This window comes from Patagioenas fasciata, chromosome 3 (genome assembly GCF_037038585.1).
Source record: "Patagioenas fasciata isolate bPatFas1 chromosome 3, bPatFas1.hap1, whole genome shotgun sequence".
Taxonomy (NCBI): domain Eukaryota; kingdom Metazoa; phylum Chordata; class Aves; order Columbiformes; family Columbidae; genus Patagioenas; species Patagioenas fasciata.
Window position 1 is genome coordinate 83,327,667 of NC_092522.1, and position 15,908 is coordinate 83,343,574.

The window sequence follows — 15,908 nt, forward strand, 5'->3', positions numbered from 1 at the left end:
TATTTATACTTCTTTGATGACAGTAAAATACATGAGAATGAAAAAGAGACCTTCATTTTCCCCTACACATTTTGTATACATCTTTTTTTCTAGGGTATCTTGGTGTCAGAAATCACTTGCAATATACATGGTACAGGGGTTTACTGCGATACAAAGTTTTAACAAACAGAGTGAATAGGAGACTGTATGTACAGTAAAGGGAACCAAAGTGTTATATTGTGTAGTGAGAGGAAAAGATAGTCCCTCTCTTTTTTTTTGCTTCAGTGTTTACTTTCCACAGCAAAATGTCTGTCACCTTTCCACCTGCCACACAGACCGGTGGGGTTCCCCTGCCCCAGCACCCTGCTTGACCACCGAGGACAGCACTTCAGAAGGGTTTGGCCAACCTTTTGTGACAGATGTTCTAAAATAATTTGACTTTTATGCATATACCACATCCAAGGGATGGATTTTCAGAAGAGCTTAGCTGGTGGATGCTGGGCTGCTTGGAAATGTAGATGTTTCCTTTGGGTACCTATGGAGGATGAGACAGCAGCAGGTCTACAGACAGCTGAAGTCCATGAAGTCATCTCCATTCCTGGAGCAGCAGTTCCAACCAGGATGGTAGGCACACATGGATGGGGCTGCAGATCCTGTTAGCTAAGCCTCCTTTGGGCACTACTCAGAAATGCTTCTCAGAAAGAAGTAGAACACTAAAAATACATGTAGGGTGGAAGACCCACCCCCAGTGAAAGCCATAGGATTTTTGCTTCTAATTTGAAGGAAGGAGAGACTTCTGCTGACCAAGAGAGTCAGCACTCATAACTGAAAACTTTGAATAAATCTTTGAAGGAAGCCTAGCATGTCCACGGCTACAAGCTAGTACATCCAACTACGTACCATACTTCTGTTCATATGTAAAATGATGAAAAAAGTGTATTCTTAAGGACACTTGCAGGCTGCACAATGCTGTGCTGAAGCTTTTATTACATTGATTCAACTGCTTTCTGCAAGTTATGTAAAGTAATCTTTCTGAATCTCACAAATTTGCATCCTGGGAGTGATTGATACTCTATGTGTGATGAAGATGACTTTCATTCCCTACCACACAGGTGTGTGATGAATACTGGTTTGAGGTGTGCTATTATTTATTGCCAAGGTTATTTCATAAATTCAGTTTCCCAATTCTAATTCAGATCTACATGTTTTCTCTGAAGAGGACTCTTATTAAGTCGTCATTTCTTGAGAAAACTAAACCAAACTAAAAGGCACCAGTAATAGATTGGTTTTATTCCACTCCATAAATGTGTGAAGTACTGTTTTATTATACATTAAAAGTGTGATTATGTGTGATGGCGTCTTTGGATCATGTCAGTGGATGAGTGCTAGTTTTCATTGCTAGCTTTAATCTGGGTGTAGATCACTTTCAGTTTTTTAGCAGATTTGTTAACAGTATTGTGAAAATGTATAACAAACTGGACAGGGGAAAAAAAAAAAATCTCTAAAACTGCCCAACAGGTTAATACTAATTTTTCAGACTATCTGAATATTGGCATATATATATATAACTTGGCATTGGAAAACCAACTATCCCATTCAGCAATTAATTTCCATTCTAGAGACACGGCAACAATGAAACTTCTTGGAGAGCACACACTATTACTGCTGGCTATTCAACAGCAACTACTGGATCACATGTTTGTCATGGTCCTCTAAGACCTGTATAATTAAATTTCCAGATGATGTGTGGACCATATTTTCTTCTCTTGCCTTTTACTTTTGTAGGTTATTACCTCATGGTATGCACATCTTACTTTACTCTCTGCCTTTTTGAGAAGGAATCTAGCCACGTCCGAACACTTACTTGTCCTAAGGCAGGGACATTCAGTGCAGCTCTCCAAACTAATCTGTTTGCAGCACAGAAGCTTGAAGTGTGGTAGTGTTTGTAGTGTGAATCCATACCAGTTTTTATTACAATAAAGTATCATGTTCTATATAAGTAAGAAGTAGTTTATTTTTTTCTTGGTTTGATGCAGATCTTGAACAGTTCTTCCATGCATATCTGTCTTCAGAAAAGATAATTCATATGGGTAATGAAGTAAGAAGTGGGGTCAGAGGCAGACATGAATTTTCTGTACAAATAGTGGGAAACCACACAGAAAAATCAGTGCAAAGACCACTCATTCTGAAGATATGAGCATAGTTAATTTGCTGTGTATTTTACCCCTTTTTAAAAGGGGATATGGGTGGCACTTGCTAAGCATGGATGCTTGGCATTGCTGTCAGAATAAATCCATATACTTCCTTTATATTAGATCACTGATTTATTTCAAGAGTTACATGCATACAGGGTGACAGCAAGCTGATTTTCCAAATTGCTCTGCTTTGTCACTGTTAGCTTCTGGCATTAGGCCATCCAGATACTCTGTTTTTGAGATGTGCTCTGCCAGTTCCAGAGTTGTTCCTCCAACTATGTCACCTTTCCAAAGCTCAGATATGCTCCTACAGTGAGTGGTACATTATAATTTTTTTTTTAAATTTTCTTTTTAATAAATAATAATTCTGTAGCAATATAAAGAAATAAAACCATTCTCTCTCCCAACACAGTGCTCTACTGAGACACCGTTGAAATCAGCTTATGAAGGACGTGGGGCTTATCATTGCTCTCCAGTTTCTTGATTTCTGAGAATGTTCCCTACCACTGAGCCCCTATTAAATGAAAGGGAATTTTGAATAAAATGCTTCTCAGAATCTTTTGCTTCTCAACGTGAGTTACCTGGCATACCAAGAATCCCACATCAGGGTATTTTCCAGGCAAAAGGGTGGAAGGATTGGAAGTGCTGAGGAGGCAGAATTACCATGGAGGGGAAAAATCGGCTTCCTGTTTTGCCAATACTTTCTCTGCTGCCAGTTTCCACATGAAGCTGCAGATGCTAGACGGGAGTGGAAACTTTCAGATGGTGTCACACAACTCTTGAGATTCACTGCCACTGAAAATATAATTAGAGATCTGGTTATCCAGCTAGAGGTCAGGAAGGTAGAGTTAGTTGCTAACCTGTTTATCCTACTCAAGGGATAAAGCACATAAATACAGTTAGAAACTGCTTAAAGCCTTAGAGACCTCTGCCGAAAGCCTGCTGCAGGCTTAAAGTAACAGTTTTGAAAGTGCCTGAGGGAATGAAATATGTGGGATAGCGTGTGGCCCCCAATACACCACCCGCACGGGTACAGTCAGCTGCATACCAGCAGTCTGCAGAGGTCCTGTTTTGGCCACAATCCCATTAGCAGGTGGTCTCCCTCATCCCTTCCTCTGTTAGTCCAGTAAAAGTCCCTCTATTAACCAAGGCTCCTCTGGATGAGGTAGGTATATCCTAAGTGACTTAAGAGCGGAAGGTCCTTTAGAAAACCAGACTTAGGTTCTCTTGAAAAAGGCGCCCCAGACTTTTGTTTAAGTGGCTGCAGTTTACAAGCTCAGTCCTCCAAAGCCTTGCTTAAGTGAATAGTCCTTACCCTTCAGCCTAGGGTAGCTGAAATCAATGCCTCTTCATGTGCCCCTTTCATGCTTAAATGGCAGGAACCACAAGTCGTTTGTTTCCTATTCTTTCACCACCCGCTTTCCTACATTAAAACCCCCACATCTATCTATTCTAAGTAGGTAATGAAATCCCTTATGTTTGTACAATGCAGCCCACTTTCAATTGGAAGATTTTTTGTTACCCCTTGTTCTTATGAGAATAAGTCCTGTGCATATAAAGGCTTTGATTATCAAACCCACATAATGCAGCCAAACCTGAACAGGACTTCCATGGGCCTGAGGAAAGTCACTCCACCACTCCCCAAAGGCAATCTTCTTCCCAAGTCTCTCCTCTCTCTGCTGGAATATTTCTGGGCTACAGTACTTGAAAGAAGCCAAAAGAATTATTTTTATATCAGGGAAATGTCATTTTATTTTTACTCTCCTCACACTGGAAAATCCATCCTTTTTTATCAAAGTTTTCAGAACCATTTTCCTCCAGTGCAGGTTGAGAGTGGCATTGCTCTCCTCTCATTTTCACTGCTGAAAAGTGAGCACCCTTGTTCAAGCCACTTGTTTGGGCTCCCTCAGCAGCTCTGAGGTGTCCTTGGAGGGAAGGACACTCATTCCTGGGAGAGGTTTTGGAGAGAGGGGACATGGGGACTCCCAGTGCTCTGCCACATGGTGGATGATAAGTCAGCCAGTGAGATGAGTCTCACCCAGACTGTGAGGATTAGGAGTGACTGCAAAGCTGAAAGGTTTCGATGGATTAAATGGTGGTCCTCAGCTGGGGCAATGCTTCTACCCCTGTATTCAGGGTAATAGTTAATTATATACCAAACTTTTAAGTATGTGTTCATTGACTCCAAAGAAAATTAAGAATGTGCTTTGACCTTGCCCTTTTACTGGTATGCTTACCCTAATATACTATCAGGGAGTGTATTGTTGCCTGTTGCTTAATACAAACACGATGGAGTGGTTGATTCATATTATTTAATAAGAAGATGACTGACTGTTCTGCATTGTGTTTGTGTCTTAGGAGCAGTAAAATGAATCCATTAACTTATTAACTTTTATTTTGAAATCTTTCATGGAACTGTCATGTTATTTTGATTTGAGTAAGTGATTCATCTTTTTCAACAACTATTTTTTTGGTCCAGGGAGACTCATGTACTTCCGTTAATAGGTCAGAATTATGAGACATATCACTCATGTTCAGAATCTTTTTGTAGTGTATAGCTTATTAATAATAGATTTGAATATCAAAAATAATGATATGCCGTTTCAGCATTTAATTTTGGGGAAACATTCAGAAGATTTCCGCCTTGTACTGGCACAGCCAGTGATGAAGACAGAGGTAGACGAACTGTACTGTAGGTGGGAGCAGAGACACTGCAGCAGCTAATGTGAAGTTGAGCTTTAAATTTTTATGACAATTCATAAACTATTTTTCTAGCAGAGACCCTGGCTAATCGCAGCCTCTCCCTGACAATTTCCTTGTTCTGATTCTCATGGATTTAATAGTGTTCGTGGGGGGTGAGCCGGGTGAGATAGCTCACTCTTGTAAGCTGCTTACGCTTGTGTACATTTTTCTTCGGGAATGTCATGTCTTCAGCAAGCTGTTTGCAGGCGAGTGATTTCTTTCCTCTTAATTCTTGTCAGTCTAATGGTTTTACTCGTGGAGGGTGGGCATGTGGATTCAAAGTGATGGTTCAGAAGCCCTTATCCTTGGCAAAATTGTACTGGGTTGTTATCTTTTACATCTGGTATCTCTCCATGCCTCTTCCCTCATCTCCCTTCCACACCCGGCCCCAGCACCTTGGGGCTCTCTCCAACACTTGCCAGATCTTCAATTTCAGATTTAGTCTGTGGGCATTGCCAAAACTCTTCTCATCTTCCATCTTGATTAATGCTATCTTTTCCTGTGTGCATCCACGTAGCAAGTCTCAACACCTGGCATCTCCTCACCTTGCCCTCCATCTAACATTCCCACCATGCAGGGGGAGAGACACAACAAACATGGTTTAACAAGTCTGAAACTTTGATTTCCTCAGCTCTAAGCTTGCCAGCAATAGCTCTTACACTGCAGACGAGGAGTCCTTTTCTAACCCCTTTCATTGGTGAGGGGCTCCTGGCAGCCTCCTAAGTCACTGCACTTCTTTTGAAGGGCTCCTCACCACTGGAGCAGGGTTGGGTGACTCAAGGGCTTGTGTCTTTCAGTGTTAGACAGTTCACTTGGTCCTTTTCTGCTGAATTTTTCCTTAAGCACACCTCTAACTCTGGTTTATCCTGGAACCGGTGCCCTGTGCAGGAGCTTGATGTTGTACCCCTGGGGTTTGACATTGCTTTCTATGCTATGTGCCAGGAAGATGGAGGAGATGGTGGAGCAGAACCTCATTTTATAACTAAAATAGCTTTTTCCCTGTGTGTGGTGATGGTGACCTCTGCCTTTGGCAATGTGTCCCAGTCCCCCTGCTGGGATCATCTTTCTGGCTAGTCATTCATATCACGTCTCTCCCTTTCTCCTCACACTTTAAATCTCTCTGCCAAAGCCCCACTCTCCACCTTGTTGAATATAACTTTCCTCTCCTCCTCGGTAAGATACAGAGCAGCTCCAATCCCTTCCTGACTGTTATTGCATCTTACTGCAGTGACTTCTGTTTTGCCAGCATCAGTTGCTTGACAACCCTGTCTCTGTGCATGGGCTGTCCTTTCTGAACCAGCTAGTTCACGTGTTATCACCTCACCCCTACAATTCCCTCTCAATGCTATTTCAGCTGAAAAGCCTCCAAAAATTGCCACCCACTCATGGCTAGGTACAGGGCCAATAAATACTTTAAAAACCTCTTTTCTTTGGATGTGTGTTTTAAAGAAGTTTGGATATATTTCTGACTCAGTACTGCCCAGGGGTGTCTCTCCATCCCCAGCTCCTGCTGCTCTTCCCTGCATCCTTCTCTCTCTCATCATTCAGCTTGTTTTGTTAGCTGTAAACTGCATGAAACTGGTGCTTTTCCTCTCCACATCAGTGACCTCAAATTACTTTATTCCAGTGGGTATGGACAGTTTCTGGTGATTCACACCATAGTGTGGGGGGGAGCCTGCTCCCATTACCTTTTCCCAGTCCCTTGCTTGCCCATGCTTAGGAAGCACTTTCTCTTCAGCTGGCTTTGTTATAGGGGCATTGAACTGTGGGAGATGGACTGGGAGACAGGCCTCTTCACACAGTGTTGTGCCAGAGTGCATTTGCTGGCCTTCTCACCTTCTGCAGTGCCAGGGCAAGCAGATTCTCACAGGGATTGCATGTTCACCCTAGGGTGCTGGCACAGGTGGCTGTCAAACTTGTGCAGCCAAATAATTGTCCTCAGTGAATGTCAGTTGTCCTGGGACACCAGTGCACCCACCTCAGTGGGAGTCATCTGCAATTTAAAGCAACTCTTACTTAGAGCAAAAGATTTTGGTGTGGACAGGAATTTATTTAGGAGCAAAACACTTTAGTGCAGGGACTTTTCTTATACTTAATTTATGTTCTGTGCCCACTGTGGAGCTTCAGGTTGTATCGCTGTGTTGACCACAGAGTATAAAACACACACGAGTCAAAATTTGACGTATGTATAAAGTGCATGTAATAAATGCTGCTGGCCCTGAAGTAGCAAAGTGAATTTAAAGGCAGAGCAGAGCTTGTCCTTACAGTCTTCTCCTCACCTGCTGCCCCTTTCCTCCCACTGCAATTCTGCCCTGTGCAGGCACTGTGCCAAATATTCTCAATGCTTTCCCTTCCCATGTTTTACATATATTACATACATGCTTTATAGTAGTAAGTAGCTTTAAAAATTTTGTGTGGCTTACCTCATAATACCTTTAAACATTTTGTGTGGCTTACCTTACTCTCTCATCCAGGAATTTCATAAATAAATCACTGTCTTTCAAACCTTTTTTTGCAGGTTGCATCTGTCTAAAGCATGTGCGCTTCAATAAGTGTGCCTGACAGAGAAATTAAAAAGAAAAATCATCTCCCAAACAGAAACTATAAGAGGCATGTTGAGCTAAACAGTTGCTACACATTATTACAAGGGGAATATGGTTTGAGAAAGAGTGTTTAGAAAGTAAAGGTGACATTTTGTTTCCCTGAGCTCAGTGGGCCAGAACTTCACCTGGGGTAAATTGACGTAGAGTCTTTGAAATCAATAGCTGATTTGCACTTACTGGAACTAGTCCTGCTGAATTTTAGTCATTGGTTATTGAAGGGTATATTTTTTTCCTAAGGAACAAAATATTTCTTCATAGAATGTCTTGCTGTTGGGATTTATTCAGTTTTCTGTAATTCAAAGAGATTCTCCACTGAGACTGTTTTTCAGTAGAAATATGGATTCTTAAGTAGATAGATGTTTGGAAGAAAAACATATATGTTTTTTCTGGAAAAATCTGTTGTGCAAATACATATTTATAATTTTTTTTTCTTTTTAAATGGAAGATTTTAGCTGATGGTGACCCCCACAGTTATCTGGAAATGCTTTCATAGTACCTGATGGGAAGTGTAGTTAGGGGATGCAAACCTCTGCTTCCCTCTGTGCACTGTATTTCCCTGTTTTGGGGCTGCACTGTGAGCCCATGAAGATCCATGAGTGATACAACTGGGTCTGTGAGAACAGCCCTCAGGGGAGCACTGGTGCATGAAGCACTGCTGTGCCCGTGAGGCTTTGCAGTGACATGCTTACCTTGAACATCTTGACCATTTTCCCTTTAGCTGAAGAGTCACTTAAGTTGAGAAATCCCAGAAAAAAATCCCACCACACCCTATCTCATGTTCTTTTTCATCAACAACAGGACCATGAAGTTGGTGAAGGGTTTGGAGGGGAAGCAGCTAAAGTCACTTGGTTTGTTCAACCCAGGGAAGAGGAGGCTGAGGGGAGGCCTCATCGTGGTCTACAGCTTCCTAACAAGGTGAGGAGGAGGGGCAGGCACCGATCTCTTCTCTCTGGTGACCAGTGATAGAAACTGGAACAGGCTGCCCAGTTGGGTTGTGGAGTCTCCTACTCTGGAGACATTCAAGACCTGCCTGGATGCCTTCCTGTGTAATGTCATCTAGGTGTTCCTGCTCCAGCAGGGGGATTGGACTAGATGATCTTTCGAGGTCCCTTCCAATCCCTAACATTCTGTGATTCTGTGAAACTGAGGGAATGGCAGGAAGATGTGCCACGGAAGGTTTAGGTTGGGCATTAGGAAAAGGTTCTTCACCCAGAGGGTGGTGGAGCACTGGAACAGGCTCCCCAGGAAGGTGATCAGGGCCCCAAGCCTGAGAATAGTCAATAAATGATTGGGCAACACCCTCAGACACATGGTGTGAATTTTGGGGTTTTCCTGTGCAGGGACAGGAGTTGGACCTTGTGGGCCCCTTCCAACTCAGGACATTCTATGACTCTATGATTCTAATTTTGAGGTATGGGGAGTGACAGGAGAAAAAGGAAGCAATCCTATCCCCATCTCTTGGCCATTCTCAGAAGGACCGCCCTCACTCTTCTGTTGAGTGCTCTTCTCCTGAGAGCATTTGGGCAATGATGAAAGGTCCTGGTAGAGACCCTCCTTCTTCACAGCCCCAAATACCTCTCCGTTGGAGAGCTGGAGACACGCCACAGCCAGTGGGAATTTCTGAGGAGCTCCTGGGAAGGAGTCATGGTGGTGGGAAGTGTGGGGTTGTTGTTGGTGGTGCAAGGGCTCCCAGCATGGACTCCATGACCACACATCTCTTAGCCAGCCATGGCTACTCCCTCCCACCCATGACACCTGTCTGCCTTGCCAACAGCCTCTGTGCCTGGGAAAGGAGGGAGCAGAGCCTGAGTGTAGATCCTTTTGAAGGTGGTTTGTGCTTTTAGGGTCAGGCATTGCCATGGTACCTACCATCGCCTCTTGCATAAGGGATGATGGGCAGATTTTCTTCCTGCTTCCAAGTCACCACCTTTGGTTCACACAGCTGAGCAGTGTATGTGAGTCAAATGATGGGTTTTGTGTGGATAATATGCCTTTATGCCATTCCAGTTTCCATTCAAAAGCACTGCGGATAATCTGAATGATTCTTGTTTGCAGTAAGGCCACTTTACGCTATAGCCTTAAAATGGCAAACACTAAATTTGGGCTTTCTTTAAGACCTTTGTTTATTGCCAGATGGAGGTAAAGCGGCCTTTGTGAAAAGGAAAGGAGAGTTTATTTATTCCAAATGCAGTTTCACTTAAATCCTGCAGGAATGTTGATTTGTCTATATACAGCTTTATGTTTGCATTGTGCTCAGAAATAGGGGTATAAATACTAAACGCATACCTAAAATGTACGTCCAGTCTTCTCTTTGTTTTTCTAGCAGACGCAACATGCGATGGGTCTACCCGCATCCCGCTGGACTCAGCATCCCTCTCTGCCTCTCACCTCACTTCAGCTATGTGTGAAAAACTATTCACTGTGATGGCTGGCCTCAGGATCATCAGGAAAACAGCGTCATTTAAAGAGGGCACGTTCATACTTAGATGCAGCTTGATTGCATTTTAATCCCTACATCCTTAAACCTAGAAATATATGCTAACACTAAAATCAATTTTGAACTTTTAAACTTGATTTTAAGGACATCTCTTTTTCCTTTTCCTCAACTGAATTGGAAAAAAACTACCCAAATGAAAGTCTGCATAGTGATTGTGCACTGTAAGTTGCTGTGCTCTTTTGCATAAAAGATTTTCCATATTACAGCAGGGGGCCTTCCCTGGTATGTCAGTAAGAAGAAGAAAATTCATTTCTTACACCCGCCTGTCATTTGCCCTTTTATGATTGAACCGTATACCATCAGACAACCATAAAAATAACAAAAGCTTTTGCAACTGAATACATCTGATAATTGCAGTGTTTGGCTAAATTTGGGACTATAGCAGTTGATACTGCAGTGTACGATAGAGAAACAAACCCCAGAAGAAATGGTGTGTAATCCTATTTTACAGTCTGAGAGACTTTAGTGATTACCTTACACGATCCATCACTTAAAATAGTGTTTCTATTTTGTTAATCTTCTAGATTTTAAGGATTTTTTTTGTTTGTTTCAAGGATTTTTTTTTTTTTAATACAAACCAAGAGTCTAAACTCTTCAAAGAAACAAGTACACATGGGGTTGCATTTTCAGTCTATGTATTTTGAAGTTAAAATAATTCACCTTTGCACCATGACTGCAAAAAGTGTAGCCCATCCCGGGGTTCATGTGTCTTTTGGGGCACAAGGGGTACAGGATCTTGAGCAGCACATTTTCTGTACTGGTACTGTAGGAAGCCATGGGAAAGTCAGGGAGGTTTTGAAACTGCTTTTTGCATTTTTCCTTTATGCAACAGAGACAAGGAATATGCTGCCTTCAGAAGTGTTCTGTGGAAACATGTTCCAGATGAATGTGTTCATGTTAACCAAGAATATTGTATTTATTCAAACAGACTGGATTCAGCAATTGATGAGTTTTAAAATCTAGGTGGGAGCTGTATGGTCTCTTCCAAAACTTATTGGTATCAATGGGAAGGTTCGACCAATGTATTTTTTAAAGGGTAGCAGCTAAAAATCAGGTTCTGATTTTGACTTAGGTCAAACTGTGTTAAAATTTGCATTCCTAAGAGTATGAGAACAGTATGAGAAACAGAATTGTAAAATAGTTGAAGGAAACATGCTCAAGATTTTGATGGACTGGTAAAGCTATTTCAAACATTCAAGACCATTTAAAGCAGTATAAATGCTTGTTGTTAATCTATAGTAATAATTACATGACTTGATTAAACATAAACTGGCAAAATATACAGCACTTGGGGACCCTGCTCTGTACCTTGCCCAGGTAAAAGTCCCAGTGAAAGGTTTTCATCAGCTGTGCAGTTCTAAGGCTTTGAAAACTTCACCGGTTTATAGTATAACATGAATCGATATAACTAATAGTATTAGACTGATATTACAAACAAATAATTTTCTTTGAGAGCAGAAAAATCTTTCCATCAGATCATGAGAGGATACTGAAGTGAGAAATGATTTTGTATAAAGCTCTTTCCAATGGTTATCATTCATAAATGTAGCTATTTAGGTTTTTCTGAGAGTAGTTTGAAGTTCTTGTTATTGATTTGATGCGTTTTAATGTATTTTCATGACCTTTCAAAACACATTGTTAAAAGTTATATATTTACTTTGTTGCTGTGTAAAGACATTGATATAATTAATATTTAACTTGCGTACCTTCAGTATGAATCCCCCCTTTCTCATCCATGTTGTACACACAACAGTCAGGAGCACTGTTCTCTTCCTTTCCTACTGAATTGGAGAGCAACACCACAATCAAAGAGGGGTACAGTCAATAAAGAAAGGGGTGACAGAGGTGGCAAGCACTGGTCACAGATGAAGGTGCTTAAAAATATTTTTCAAGTTCCAGGTATATATTAGTTTCGTGGTTATTAATTTAGTGAGAAACTGGGGTCTGGAGGACAATGAAAAGATGCATGTATTCCTGTTGGATGGGGGAGAAGAAATTGAATCCACAGTCCAGTGGGTGAGTGATAGGGTTTGTCTGAGCCCAATACAGTGGCACCAAGAGGGAACCAAGGACGGCTTCAGGGCATCTGTGCCAGTAAGGTCTGGTGAGACATTGAGGTTTTCACCCAACCTCCAGCACTTTCAGTTTTTACTTCCCTATGAAAAGAAATTAAGTGGACCAAAATGTTAATGGAAGAAAATAGAGTTCTTCAGTGCATTTGTCAGGATAAAGCTATTAACAGAACTGTAACTGTGATGAAAACTCAACTCTTTGACTTTAATAATGGCTGATGATAATATTATTAATATGGACATTTCACATTTCATTTTATTCCAGATTATATTTTTAAATATTTAAAATGAGGTTTAAAATATGGTTATTATTAGGACTTATCTGATGATTGCTACGTCCTTTGGATATAGCACATGGATACAGGAGCTGTGGCATACACTCCATCTAATATCCTCCCTGGAATTCACTATGTAAATTATGGAACACTAAGATTTGAAGTATGATGTTCTTGATGTAGAGTATGTCAAAAATGTTTATTTGGGCACAGCTTTCATGACAATATTTACTATTCCCATGATAAGATTTTGCTGCCTCTGTACTGGGAGGCTGGGGTGTCTCTGATTTCTAATGGGGCTTAGTCCTCCTCTGCACACCAAGAGCTCTCCTGCCTGGTGTGCTATCAAGCAAAGTGCTGCACGGGAGGTGTCCCCATGACCAAATGCACAAGGGCTCTGCTGAACTGAAGTTTTAATCTTGCCAGAGGCAACATACATCATGGAGTGGTTGTGTTTGCATAAAAGCATATGTATAAAGGAGCTATAGGCAAGGACTGAGCATGCAGTCCCAGCAGCTGCAATGAACCTGTGGGGTTGTAGGAGCTGGAGGACTGGGCTATGGAGCTAGGGAAGAGGAGCAACATGGCCCACGGTATCCCAGTTCATCCCTGTGGCAGCTGCACTATAGTCTTGTATTCCCTGTGTTCATGGGATTGGGAGCCTCATGACCAGTTTGAATCTGGGGGAGGAGCAGCTCAGCCTCTATGAGCTGGCTGAAATGGGCCTTGGTGTAGCTTGTCAGCATCAAAGGGGTGACCAGCTGCTGTGGCTTTGACAAGCTAAACTCAAATTCAGCAACTCTGCAGCGGAGTCACTTCTGCTTGTCTCGCAGCGAGCCTGAGCAGGGCAGATGGAGGGCACGTGTCTGGCTGGAGGTCAGACAGTAAGTCAATAGCTTTACCAAGCTGAGATATGGAGATCTATTATTTTCTCAAAACCATATGCTCCTCTCTTTTACATCTTCTGGGGGAGGCAGATGGGTAGAAGCCACCTCTTTTCAGAGCAAAGGTCGCTGGTGACAGAGTAAATGCCACTACACCTTCTCAGAGGGTGCTGTGCATTGTCTGTGCCATTTACATGCCAGAGAGGCGTCTGGGGAAGATGAGAGCCATTGGGAACATCCATTTACCTTTCTCTCCTAGCCCTGCTGGCATTGTTTAGCCTAATGTCACACAAATTCCTGTGTTTTACATGCTAAGCTTTTATGGAGGGTTGGTTTAAGACGACATATTAGTTAAACTAGAGATCCTGGAAGATGTGCAGGGCATAACCAGATGATTTTATACTGTCAGATCCACAAATGTCCCAAATGTCTGGATGGAGTCACTGCCCTTCTTTGGCTGATGCTTAGTCCCATTGCCACAGCCATGGGATGAGGCAGCACTGGCAGATAGTTACCCAGAAATTGTGCCTGACTGGGGAGAGGAATCTTTCCTCTGAGCCAATAATTTGTGCCTCTATTGGCCCAGCTTCCCCACTCGTTCATCTCTTTCAGGAACCTGCTGACTGCCCTGATCCCGTTGCCTTCCCCAAACACTGGCTCTGCTACTACCACCTCTGTGCCCTCTGCAGCCAGTTTGGGTGGTGATGCCACTGCCACCAGAGCCCTGTGGGCTGATGGAGCTGGTGTAGTAACTGTACCCGGCACGGTGTTTGGAGACCCCCAAGGTGGCTGAAGCAGGGCTCAGGGTGGACCCTGGATTTGCTCAGAAACCCTCTGCTAGTGCTTATCCTCCCGGCGTGCCCTGGCTCAGGCAGCAGGCATGAATCATTTGCAGCTATAGCAGTTAGGGGACTTCATGCTGTGGCACAACGGGGCGTCACACCTCTGAAGAAGCAGGAACCCTCTTGCCTCCTGAAAACTAACAGCAACTTTCCTTGAGGGTTCGTATTTTACAGGAGGAATGTCAACTTGCTGTCCTGATTATACAGCTGCTAGCCTAGTTCTGGGAAACGAGTGCATGAAAATGAGTGCAGAAAATGAGCCTTCTAATAAGGCTCAAAGACTTTGAACTTCCCCTATTGTCACTGTAGGTCTTCCCCTACTTGCTTAGCAGAGGCAGAACTATTCAGCTACAATCAAATAATGCAAATGACCTGAAAGAAATTCATCCTAGAGACACTTGCTGGATACACTGCTAATATGGTTTCCTCTCTTTCACTATTCAACCAGAATCTAGGATGACCTTTCCAATGAAACATAAAACCTACAATGTGCACCCTTACTAATGTATTCTAATGCAATTAGTTCATACAAAAGGCTTGTTAAATTTGCAGTATCTGCTTTCACCTTTACAATAATTGCTAGTGATCCCAAACCATAAGTGTGTGTCATTCGGCAGGGCTCCTGAACTGTAAATAAAATGGAAAGTTTATTTGATAACTCTCATGCCTGTCTCCTCAATGGTCCTGCTTTTCTTGCAGAGATGTTTGCATGAAGCCTACTAGAGGCTTAAATCTGGCCCAAGAGGGAGACGTTAAAAAATATATATATATTAGCTGTAGTGAGGTATTAGGACAGGAGTGATATTACCAGTCTACATCATGGTGCTTGTTGTGGGGGCAAGAGGGCAAATGTTAAGGTTAATGAAAAATATGAAGACCTAAAACATGCTGTGTAGTGGCTCCATTTTGCTGGGGAAATAAAGGAGGACACTCCTCCCTTGGTCATGTTTATTACTCTGCAATCCCTTCTAAATAGTTTTGTCACACAGAGAAACCTTTGAATAATTACCTCCTTATATCTCTTGAATCGTGTTGGAAAGTTGCCATCCCAAATAAACATCTGCTGTGCCATTAAACCTCTGTGTGACAGAACTCTAAGGGTTTCTGGAGGAATGTGATACTTGGGTGAGTGGGATGGTGCCAGAAGCAAGTCTGGTCCATTAACCAAAATCAACTCATCAAGCTTACCTGGATAAGCCAGCACCACTGGCTGGGACACTCTGTCCAGTTTGTCCCTAGTGGCAGATTGGGATGACAGCACTGCAAGGTACCCTGAGCATCTGAGTACTTCAGAAGGTTTTGAGACAATATTTTTGGCCCATAAAATGAATGAAAGTGATCTTATTTCAGTGATTCTGCACCAAAATTTCTCTTGCTGGTGAATGTTTCCCAAAACATGAGAGGTGGGAATGGGTATGATCTTGCACTTTTGCACTGAATCATTACTGTTGTATGAATTGCTGCTACTATTTTGGTAAACCTTACTTACCCTGAAGTCTTTTTTCTACTCAAAATAACTTTGCTACAAGCAGAGAGTCACTGTGATACGCTGAAACAATGCTATATTTCCATTCCCCAACTCTGCCATGTAAAGTCACAAGAAATGAGCTTTTCTATGGGACTGAGATGAGGTCAGGGAGAAATAATTCTTTCAATCTAGTAGCTTTATGTGCTCAGGCAGGGTGGAACCAGGGTCTCCCACTGCCCTCCTGTGAGACCAAACTGGAGCATTTGCAAAACTGTCTGGGAAGTTCTTTGGCACTTTTTGGTGCTAGGAAATCTGAGAAGAATTACCTAACTCCAGGAGAGGACTCCCATG

At 42.4% G+C, this 15,908-nt stretch overlaps 1 long non-coding RNA gene across 1 annotated transcript in view; it reads left to right on the top strand.

Moving 5' to 3' along the window:
• LOC139827609 (uncharacterized) overlaps nt 1–14,756 on the top strand; it is a 28,097-nt gene extending 13,341 nt beyond the window's left edge. Inside the window, exons 2-3 of the long non-coding RNA XR_011738438.1 lie at nt 8,318–8,434; nt 9,843–14,756. This is a non-coding gene — a long non-coding RNA (uncharacterized lncRNA). The remainder of the gene's footprint in view (nt 1–8,317; nt 8,435–9,842) is intronic.
• The last annotated feature ends 1,152 nt before the right edge of the window (nt 14,757–15,908 follow it).